This window comes from Callionymus lyra, unplaced genomic scaffold, assembly GCF_982586985.1.
Source record: "Callionymus lyra unplaced genomic scaffold, fCalLyr1.hap1.1 HAP1_SCAFFOLD_85, whole genome shotgun sequence".
Lineage (NCBI taxonomy): Eukaryota > Metazoa > Chordata > Actinopteri > Syngnathiformes > Callionymidae > Callionymus > Callionymus lyra.
Genome location: NW_028258584.1, coordinates 130,001 through 140,000, shown reverse-complemented (window position 1 = coordinate 140,000; position 10,000 = coordinate 130,001). Strand labels below are relative to the sequence as shown.

General features: G+C 57.5%; 1 non-coding gene across 1 annotated transcript; it reads left to right on the top strand.

Moving 5' to 3' along the window:
• Positions 1-964: 964 nt before the first annotated feature.
• LOC148058375 (5S ribosomal RNA) lies at positions 965-1,083 on the top strand. The gene has a single exon (XR_015709922.1). It is a non-coding gene; the product is annotated as a 5S ribosomal RNA (ribosomal RNA).
• The last annotated feature ends 8,917 nt before the right edge of the window (positions 1,084-10,000 follow it).

Sequence of the window (10,000 nt, the reverse complement as noted above, 5' to 3'; positions counted from 1 at the left end):
AACACTTTGCTCTTTTTTTCCCTCTCCCACCCACAATCCCTCCTCCTGCGGGGATGGAGAACCAGGGGCCTGGGTGACATCCTCATGCGGGGATGGGGTACCAGGAGGCCGGGGAACATTTTCAACACTTTGGGGCATTTTTAAACACTTTGCTCTTTTTCCCCCTCTCCCAACCAGGGGGCCTGGGGAGCCTCCTCCTGCGGGGATGGAGAACCAGGGCGCCTGGGGAGCCTCCTCCTGCGGGGATGGAGAACCAGGGGCCTGGGGAGCCTCCTCCTGCGGGGATGGAGAACCAAGGGGCCTGGGGAGCCTCCTCCTGCGGGCATGGAGAACATGGGGGCCTGGGGAGCCTCCTCCTGCGGGGATGGAGAACCAGGGGGCCTGGGGAGCCTCCTCCTGCGGGCATGGAGAACCAGGGGGCCTGGGGAGCCTCCTCCTGCGGGCATGGAGAACCAGGGGGCCTGGGGAGCCTCCTCCTGCGGGGATGGAGAACCAGGGGGCCTGGGGAGCCTCCTCCTGCGGTCATGGGGAACCAGGGGCCTGGGGAGCCTCCTCCTGCGGGCATGGAGAACCAGGGGGCCTGGGGAGCCTCCTCCTGCGGGGATGGGGAACCAGGGGGCCTGGGGAGCCTCCTCCTGCACCAGGGGGCCTGGGGAGCCTCCTCCTGCGGGGATGGGGAACCAGGGGGCCTGGGGAGCCTCCTCCTGCGGTGATGGGGAACCATGGGGCCTGGGGAGCCTCCTCCTGCGGGGATGGGGAACCAGGGGGCCTGGGGAGCCTCCTCCTGCGGGGATGGGGAACCAGGGGCCTGGGGAGCCTCCTCCTGCACCAGGGGGCCTGGGGAGCCTCCTCCTGCGGGGATGGGGAACCAGGGGGCCTGGGGAGCCTCCTCCTGCGGGGATGGGGAACCAGGGGCCTGGGGAACATTTTCAACACTTTGGGGCATTTCACAAGCGCTTCCCTCGCTTACGGCCACACCACCCTGAATGAGCCCGATCTCGTCTGATCTCGGAAGCCAAGCAGGGTCGGGCCCAGTTAGTACTTGGATGGGAGACCGCCTGGGAATACTGGGTGCTGTAAGCATTTTTTTTTGCCATTATTTGTGGGTAGAAAAGTGAGAAAAGTGACCTAAAATAGAACCGGGACTAGGCGGCAGATCCCCCCACCAGGCGGCGGCATTTGGGGCATTATTTGTGGGTAAGAAAGTGAGAAAAGTGACCTAAAATAGAACCGGGACTAGGCGGCAGTTCCCCCCACCAGGCGGCGGCATTTGGGGCATTATTTGTGGGTCAGAAAGTGAGAAAAGTGACCTAAAATAGAACCGGGACTAGGCGGCAGTTCCCCCCACCAGGCGGCGGCATTTGGGGCATTATTTGTGGGTCAGAAAGTGAGAAAAGTGACCTAAAATAGAACCGGGACTAGGCGGCAGTTCCCCCCACCAGGCGGCGGCATTTGGGGCATTATTTGTGGGTCAGAAAGTGAGAAAAGTGACCTAAAATAGAACCGGGACTAGGCGGCAGTTCCCCCCACCAGGCGGCGGCATTTGGGGCATTATTTGTGGGTCAGAAAGTGAGAAAAGTGACCTAAAATAGAACCGGGACTAGGCGGCAGTTCCCCCCACCAGGCGGCGGCATTTGGGGCATTATTTGTGGGTCAGAAAGTGAGAAAAGTGACCTAAAATAGAACCGGGACTAGGCGGCAGTTCCCCCCACCAGGCGGCGGCATTTGGGGCATTATTTGTGGGTCAGAAAGTGAGAAAAGTGACCTAAAATAGAACCGGGACTAGGCGGCAGTTCCCCCCACCAGGCGGCGGCATTTGGGGCATTATTTGTGGGTCAGAAAGTGAGAAAAGTGACCTAAAATAGAACCGGGACTAGGCGGCAGTTCCCCCCACCAGGCGGCGGCATTTGGGGCATTATTTGTGGGTCAGAAAGTGAGAAAAGTGACCTAAAATAGAACCGGGACTAGGCGGCAGTTCCCCCCACCAGGCGGCGGCATTTGGGGCATTATTTGTGGGTCAGAAAGTGAGAAAAGTGACCTAAAATAGAACCGGGACTAGGCGGCAGTTCCCCCCACCAGGCGGCGGCATTTGGGGCATTATTTGTGGGTCAGAAAGTGAGAAAAGTGACCTAAAATAGAACCGGGACTAGGCGGCAGTTCCCCCCACCAGGCGGCGGCATTTGGGGCATTATTTGTGGGTCAGAAAGTGAGAAAAGTGACCTAAAATAGAACCGGGACTAGGCGGCAGTTCCCCCCACCAGGCGGCGGCATTTGGGGCATTATTTGTGGGTCAGAAAGTGAGAAAAGTGACCTAAAATAGAACCGGGACTAGGCGGCAGTTCCCCCCACCAGGCGGCGGCATTTGGGGCATTATTTGTGGGTCAGAAAGTGAGAAAAGTGACCTAAAATAGAACCGGGACTAGGCGGCAGTTCCCCCCACCAGGCGGCGGCATTTGGGGCATTATTTGTGGGTCAGAAAGTGAGAAAAGTGACCTAAAATAGAACCGGGACTAGGCGGCAGTTCCCCCCACCAGGCGGCGGCATTTGGGGCATTATTTGTGGGTCAGAAAGTGAGAAAAGTGACCTAAAATAGAACCGGGACTAGGCGGCAGTTCCCCCCACCAGGCGGCGGCATTTGGGGCATTATTTGTGGGTCAGAAAGTGAGAAAAGTGACCTAAAATAGAACCGGGACTAGGCGGCAGTTCCCCCACCAGGTGGCGGCATTTGGGGACCCGTAGTGTGGGCAGGAAACTCACCAAAGTGACTTAAAATAGAACCGGTGCAGGCGGCATGTTCCCCCACCAGATGGCGGCATTTGGGGACCCGTAGTGTGGGCAGAAAACTCACCAAAGTGACTTAAAATAGAACCGGTGCAGGCGGCATGTTCCCCCACCAGATGGCGGCATTTGGGGACCCGTAGTGTGGGTAGAAAACTCACCAAAGTGACTTAAAATAGAACCGGTGCAGGCGGCATGTTCCCCCACCAGATGGCGGCATTTGGGGACCCGTAGTGTGGGTAGAAAACTCACCAAAGTGACTTAAAATAGAACCGGTGCAGGCGGCATGTTCCCCCACCAGATGGCGGCATTTGGGGACCCGTAGTGTGGGCAGAAAACTCACCAAAGTGACTTAAAATAGAACCGGTGCAGGCGGCATGTTCCCCCACCAGATGGCGGCATTTGGGGAGCCGTAGTGTGGGCAGAAAACTCACCAAAGTGACTTAAAATAGAACCGGTGCAGGCGGCATGTTCCCCCACCAGATGGCGGCATTTGGGGACCCGTAGTGTGGGCAGAAAACTCACCAAAGTGACTTAAAATAGAACCGGTGCAGGCGGCATGTTCCCCCACCAGATGGCGGCATTTGGGGAGCCGTAGTGTGGGCAGAAAACTCACCAAAGTGACTTAAAATAGAACCGGTGCAGGCGGCATGTTCCCCCACCAGATGGCGGCATTTGGGGACCCGTAGTGTGGGCAGAAAACTCACCAAAGTGACTTAAAATAGAACCGGTGCAGGCGGCATGTTCCCCCACCAGATGGCGGCATTTGGGGACATGCAGTGTGGGTAGAAAACTCACCAAAGTGTCCTAAAATAGAACCGGGACCAGGGGGCCTCTTCCCCCACCAGGTGGCGGGCTTGGGGGGCTTGGTTTCCGGGTAGAAAACTCACCAAAGTGTCCTAAAATAGAACCGGGACCAGGGGGCATGCTCCCCCACCAGGCGGCGGGCTTGGGGGGCTTGGTTTGCGGGTAGAAAACTCACCAAAGTGACCTAAAATAGAACCGGGCTAGGCGGCATGTTCCCCCACCAGGCGGCGGGCTTGGGGGGCTTGGTTTGCGGGTAGAAAACTCACCAAAGTGTCCTAAAATAGAACCGGGACCAGGGGGCATGTTCCCCCACCAGGCGGCGGGCTTGGGGGGCTTGGTTTGCGGGTAGAAAACTCACCAAAGTGTCCTAAAATAGAACCGGGACCAGGGGGCATGTTCCCCCACCAGGCGGCGGGCTTGGGGGGCTTGGTTTGCGGGTAGAAAACTCACCAAAGTGTCCTAAAATAGAACCGGGACCAGGGGGCCTCTTCCCCCACCAGGCGGCGGGCTTGGGGGGCTTGGTTTGCGGGTAGAAAACTCACCAAAGTGACCTAAAATAGAACCGGGACCAGGGGGCCTCTTCCCCCACCAGGCGGCGGGCTTGGGGGGCTTGGTTTGCGGGTAGAAAACTCACCAAAGTGACCTAAAATAGAACCGGGCTAGGCGGCATGTTCCCCCACCAGGCGGCGGGCTTGGGGGGCTTGGTTTGCGGGTAGAAAACTCACCAAAGTGTCCTAAAATAGAACCGGGACCAGGGGGCATGTTCCCCCACCAGGCGGCGGGCTTGGGGGGCTTGGTTTGCGGGTAGAAAACTCACCAAAGTGTCCTAAAATAGAACCGGGACCAGGGGGCATCTTCCCCCACCAGGCGGCGGGCTTGGGGGGCTTGGTTTGCGGGTAGAAAACTCACCAAAGTGTCCTAAAATAGAACCGGGACCAGGGGGCCTCTTCCCCCACCAGGCGGCGGGCTTGGGGGGCTTGGTTTGCGGGTAGAAAACTCACCAAAGTATCGGCAAAATAGAACCAGGGAAGGGGGGGATGTCGGTCACAAGGTGCCCGAGTCAGAGAACCAGGAAAACGGACATAAATCCAGAAAACCTCGGTGTCTGACTGCTCCTCAAAAAGTGGTCTTTTTGATGTCACGAGCGCAACCACCTAGAGGTTAATGGGGAGGGATGGTGTGAGCGCAAACGGATTTTTCCTAAGTGTGACTGCTCCTCAAAAAGTGGTCTTTTTGATGTCACGAGCGCAACCACCTAGAGGTTAATGGGGAGGGATGGTGTGAGCGCAAACGGATTTTTCCTAAGTGTGACTGCTCCTCAAAAAGTGGTCTTTTTGATGTCACGAGCGCAACCACCTAGAGGTTAATAGGGAGCGAGTACAACAGGGGAGGGAGTGAATGGGCTCGGACTGTGGCCGAGCCTGGTGCCTCAAAATCGGACAAGGTTGGACTGGAAGCCCGCTGAGAACTCTGGTTCTTTTGCCAGACGAAACGAATTTTTTCCGAGTGTGACTGCTCTGCAAAAAGTGGTCTTTTTGATGTCACGAGCGCAACCACCTAGAGGTTAATGGGGAGGGAGTGGAAAAAACGACAAAGTGTTGAGCTCCGGACCGGGATGGCGGGCGACTCGAGCGGTCATGCCCGACTTTGAGACACTTTGTCGCGGTCATGCGAGCGACCTCCACTGCTCCCCGGAGGTGCCCCGGACCGGGTTGGCGGGTGACTCGAGCGGTCGTGCCCGACTTTGAGACACTTTGTCGCGGTCATGCGGGCGTCCTCCGCCGGTCCCCGGAGGTGCCCCGGACCGGGTTGGCGGGTGACTCGAGCGGTCATGCCCGACTTTGAGACACTTTGTCGCGGTCATGCGGGCGTCCTCCGCCGGTCCCTGGAGGTGCCCCGGACCGGGTTGGCGGGTGACTCGAACGGTCATGCCCGACTTTGAGACACTTTGTCGCGGTCATGCGGGCGTCCTCCGCCGGTCCCTGGAGGTGCCCCGGACCGGGTTGGCGGGTGACTCGAGCGGTCGTGCCCGACTTTGAGACACTTTGTCGCGGTCATGCGGGCATCCTCCGCCGGTCCCTGGAGGTGCCCCGGACCGGGTTGGCGGGTGACTCGAGCGGTCGTGCCCGACTTTGAGACACTTTGTCGCGGTCATGCGAGCGACCTCCGCCGGTCCCCGGAGGTGCCCCGGACCGGGTTGGCGGGTGACTCGAACGGTCGTGCCCGACTTTGAGACACTTTGTCGCGGTCATGCGGGCGTCCTCCGCCGGTCCCTGGAGGTGCCCCGGACCGGGTTGGCGGGTGACTCGAGCGGTCGTGCCCGACTTTGAGACACTTTGTCGCGGGCATGCGGGCGTCCTCCGCCGGTCCCTGGAGGTGCCCCGGACCGGGTTGGCGGGTGACTCGAGCGGTCATGCCCGACTTTGAGACACTTTGTCGCGGTCATGCGGGCGTCCTCCGCCGGTCCCTGGAGGTGCCCCGGACCGGGTTGGCGGGTGACTCGAGCGGTCGTGCCCGACTTTGAGACACTTTGTCGCGGTCATGCGGGCGTCCTCCGCCGGTCCCTGGAGGTGCCCCGGACCGGGTTGGCGGGTGACTCGAGCGGTCGTGCCCGACTTTGAGACACTTTGTCGCGGTCATGCGGGCGTCCTCCGCCGGTCCCTGGAGGTGCCCCGGACCGGGTTGGCGGGTGACTCGAGCGGTCGTGCCCGACTTTGAGACACTTTGTCGCGGTCATGCGGGCGTCCTCCGCCGGTCCCTGGAGGTGCCCCGGACCGGGTTGGCGGGTGACTCAAGCGGTCATGCCCGACTTTGAGACACTTTGCCGCGGTCATGCGGGCGACCTCCGCCGGTCCCTGGAGGTGCCCCGGACCGGGTTGGCGGGTGACTCGAGCGGTCGTGCCCGACTTTGAGACACTTTGCCGCGGTCATGCGGGCGACCTCCGCCGGTCCCTGGATGGCGGGCTCCAGTGAGGTCGGCGGGGGAAGGCTCGGGCTGAGGCCGACTTCGGTGCCTCAAAGTCGGACAAGGTTGGATTGGAAGTCCGCTGTGTTGAGGACCAGTGGCATTCGGCGGTGGAACGCTCAGAACTTGGCCGACATCGGTGCCTCAACGTCGGACAAGGTTGGAGTGGATGACCGCTGATAACTCTGGTTCTTTTGCCAGACGAAAGAAATTTTTCCCGAGTGTGACTGCTCTGAAAAAAGTGGTCTTTTTGATGTCACGAGCGCAACCACCTAGAGGTTAATAGGGAGGCACCATAACAGGAGAGGGAGTGAAAAGGCTCGGAGGGTGGCCGAGCCTGGTGCCTCAAAATCGGACAAGGTTGGAGTGGATGACCGCTGAAAACTCTGGTTCTTTTGCCAGACGAAAGAAATTTTTCCCGAGTGTGACTGCTCTGAAAAAAGTGGTCTTTTTGATGTCACGAGCGCAACCACCTAGAGGTTAATAGGGAGGCACCATAACAGGAGAGGGAGTGAAAAGGCTCGGAGGGTGGCCGAGCCTGGTGCCTCAAAATCGGACAAGGTTGGAGTGGATGACCGCTGAAAACTCTGGTTCTTTTGCCAGACGAAAGAAATTTTTTCCGAGTGTGACTGCTCTGCAAAAAGTGGTCTTTTTGATGTCACGAGCGCAACCACCTAGAGGTTAATAGGGAGGCACCATAACAGGAGAGGGAGTGAAAAGGCTCGGACGGTGGCCGAGCCTGGTGCCTCAAAATCGGACAAGGTTGGAGTGGATGACCGCTGAAAACTCTGGTTCTTTTGCCAGACGAAAGAAATTTTTTCCGAGTGTGACTGCTCTGCAAAAAGTGGTCTTTTTGATGTCACGAGCGCAACCACCTAGAGGTTAATAGGGAGGCACCATAACAGGAGAGGGAGTGAAAAGGCTCGGAGGGTGGCCGAGCCTGGTGCCTCAAAATCGGACAAGGTTGGAGTGGATGACCGCTGAAAACTCTGGTTCTTTTGCCTGACGAAAGAAATTTTTTTCCGAGTGTGACTGCTCTGCAAAAAGTGGTCTTTTTGATGTCACGAGCGCAACCACCTAGAGGTTAATAGGGAGGCACCATAACAGGAGAGGGAGTGAAAAGGCTCGGAGGGTGGCCGAGCCTGGTGCCTCAAAGTCGGACAAGGTTGGAGTGGATGACCGCTGAAAACTCTGGTTCTTTTGCCAGACGAAAGAAATTTTTTCCGAGTGTGACTGCTCTGCAAAAAGTGGTCTTTTTGATGTCACGAGCGCAACCACCTAGAGGTTAATAGGGAGGCACCATAACAGGAGAGGGAGTGAAAAGGCTCGGAGGGTGGCCGAGCCTGGTGCCTCAAAATCGGACAAGGTTGGAGTGGATGACCGCTGAACACTCTGGTTCTTTTGCCAGACGAAAGAAATTTTTTCCGAGTGTGACTGCTCTGCAAAAAGTGGTCTTTTTGATGTCACGAGCGCAACCACCTAGAGGTTAATAGGGAGGCACCATAACAGGAGAGGGAGTGAAAAGGCTCGGAGGGTGGCCGAGCCTGGTGCCTCAAAATCGGACAAGGTTGGAGTGGATGGCCGCTGAAAACTCTGGTTCTTTTGCCTGACGAAAGAAATTTTTTCCGAGTGTGACTGCTCTGCAAAAAGTGGTCTTTTTGATGTCACGAGCGCAACCACCTAGAGGTTAATAGGGAGGCACCATAACAGGAGAGGGAAGGAAAAGGCTCGGAGGGTGGCCGAGCCTGGTGCCTCAAAATCGGACAAGGTTGGAGTGGATGACCGCTGAAAACTCTGGTTCTTTTGCCTGACGAAAGAAATTTTTTCCGAGTGTGACTGCTCTGCAAAAAGTGGTCTTTTTGATGTCACGAGCGCAACCACCTAGAGGTTAATAGGGAGGCACCATAACAGGAGAGGGAGTGAAAAGGCTCGGAGGGTGGCCGAGCCTGGTGCCTCAAAGTCGGACAAGGTTGGAGTGGATGGCCGCGGAGAACTCTGGTTCTTTTGCCTGACGAAAGAAATTTTTTCCGAGTGTGACTGCTCCTCAAAAAGTGGTCTTTTTGATGTCACGAGCGCAACCACCTAGAGGTTAATAGGGAGGCACCATAACAGGAGAGGGAGTGAAAAGGCTCGGAGGGTGGCCGAGCCTGGTGCCTCAAAGTCGGACAAGGTTGGAGTGGATGGCCGCGGAGAACTCTGGTTCTTTTGCCTGACGAAATAAATTTTTTCCGAGTGTGACTGCTCTGCAAAAAGTGGTCTTTTTGATGTCACGAGCGCAACCACCTAGAGGTTAATAGGGAGGCACCATAACAGGAGAGGGAAGGAAAAGGCTCGGAGGGTGGCCGAGCCTGGTGCCTCAAAGTCGGACAAGGTTGGAGTGGATGGCCGCGGAGAACTCTGGTTCTTTTGCCTGACGAAAGAAATTTTTTCCGAGTGTGACTGCTCCTCAAAAAGTGGTCTTTTTGATGTCACGAGCGCAACCACCTAGAGGTTAATAGGGAGGCACCATAACAGGAGAGGGAAGGAAAAGGCTCGGAGGGTGGCCGAGCCTGGTGCCTCAAAGTCGGACAAGGTTGGAGTGGATGGACGCGGAGTACTCTGGTTCTTTTGCCTGACGAAAGAAATTTTTTCCGAGTGTGACTGCTCTTCAAAAAGTGGTCTTTTTGATGTCACGAGCGCAACCACCTAGAGGTTAATAGGGAGGCACCATAACAGGAGAGGGAAGGAAAAGGCTCGGAGGGTGGCCGAGCCTGGTGCCTCAAAGTCGGACAAGGTTGGAGTGGATGGCCGCGGAGAACTCTGGTTCTTTTGCCTGACGAAAGAAATTTTTTCCGAGTGTGACTGCTCCTCAAAAAGTGGTCTTTTTGATGTCACGAGCGCAACCACCTAGAGGTTAATAGGGAGGCACCATAACAGGAGAGGGAAGGAAAAGGCTCGGAGGGTGGCCGAGCCTGGTGCCTCAAAGTCGGACAAGGTTGGAGTGGATGGCCGCGGAGAACTCTGGTTCTTTTGCCTGACGAAAGAAATTTTTTCCGAGTGTGACTGCTCTTCAAAAAGTGGTCTTTTTGATGTCACGAGCGCAACCACCTAGAGGTTAATAGGAGCGAAGGATACTTGGACAGAGTATCGAGCTCCAGCGCAGGCGGCGGGGAAAGAGCTCAGGCTCAAGCCGACCTTCGCGCGTCATGGACGCACTGTGATACCACCTACACCGATGACCGATCTGCCAACGTGACCCGCCATCGGAGGGCCCCCACCCATTGCGGGCGGACGGTTCCTCCGGACTTAGCGGGTCCGATCAAGCGTTGTGGCTTGCCACCTCTGCCGAAACCTCCAGTGAGACCGAGGCGTCCCGTCTGACCCAGTGGTTCTACACGCGCGCCTTCGCCGCCGTCCCCTTGGCCGTTAACTCGGCCTCGCGGTGAGGCAGGAGCGATGTGCATCCGCGGA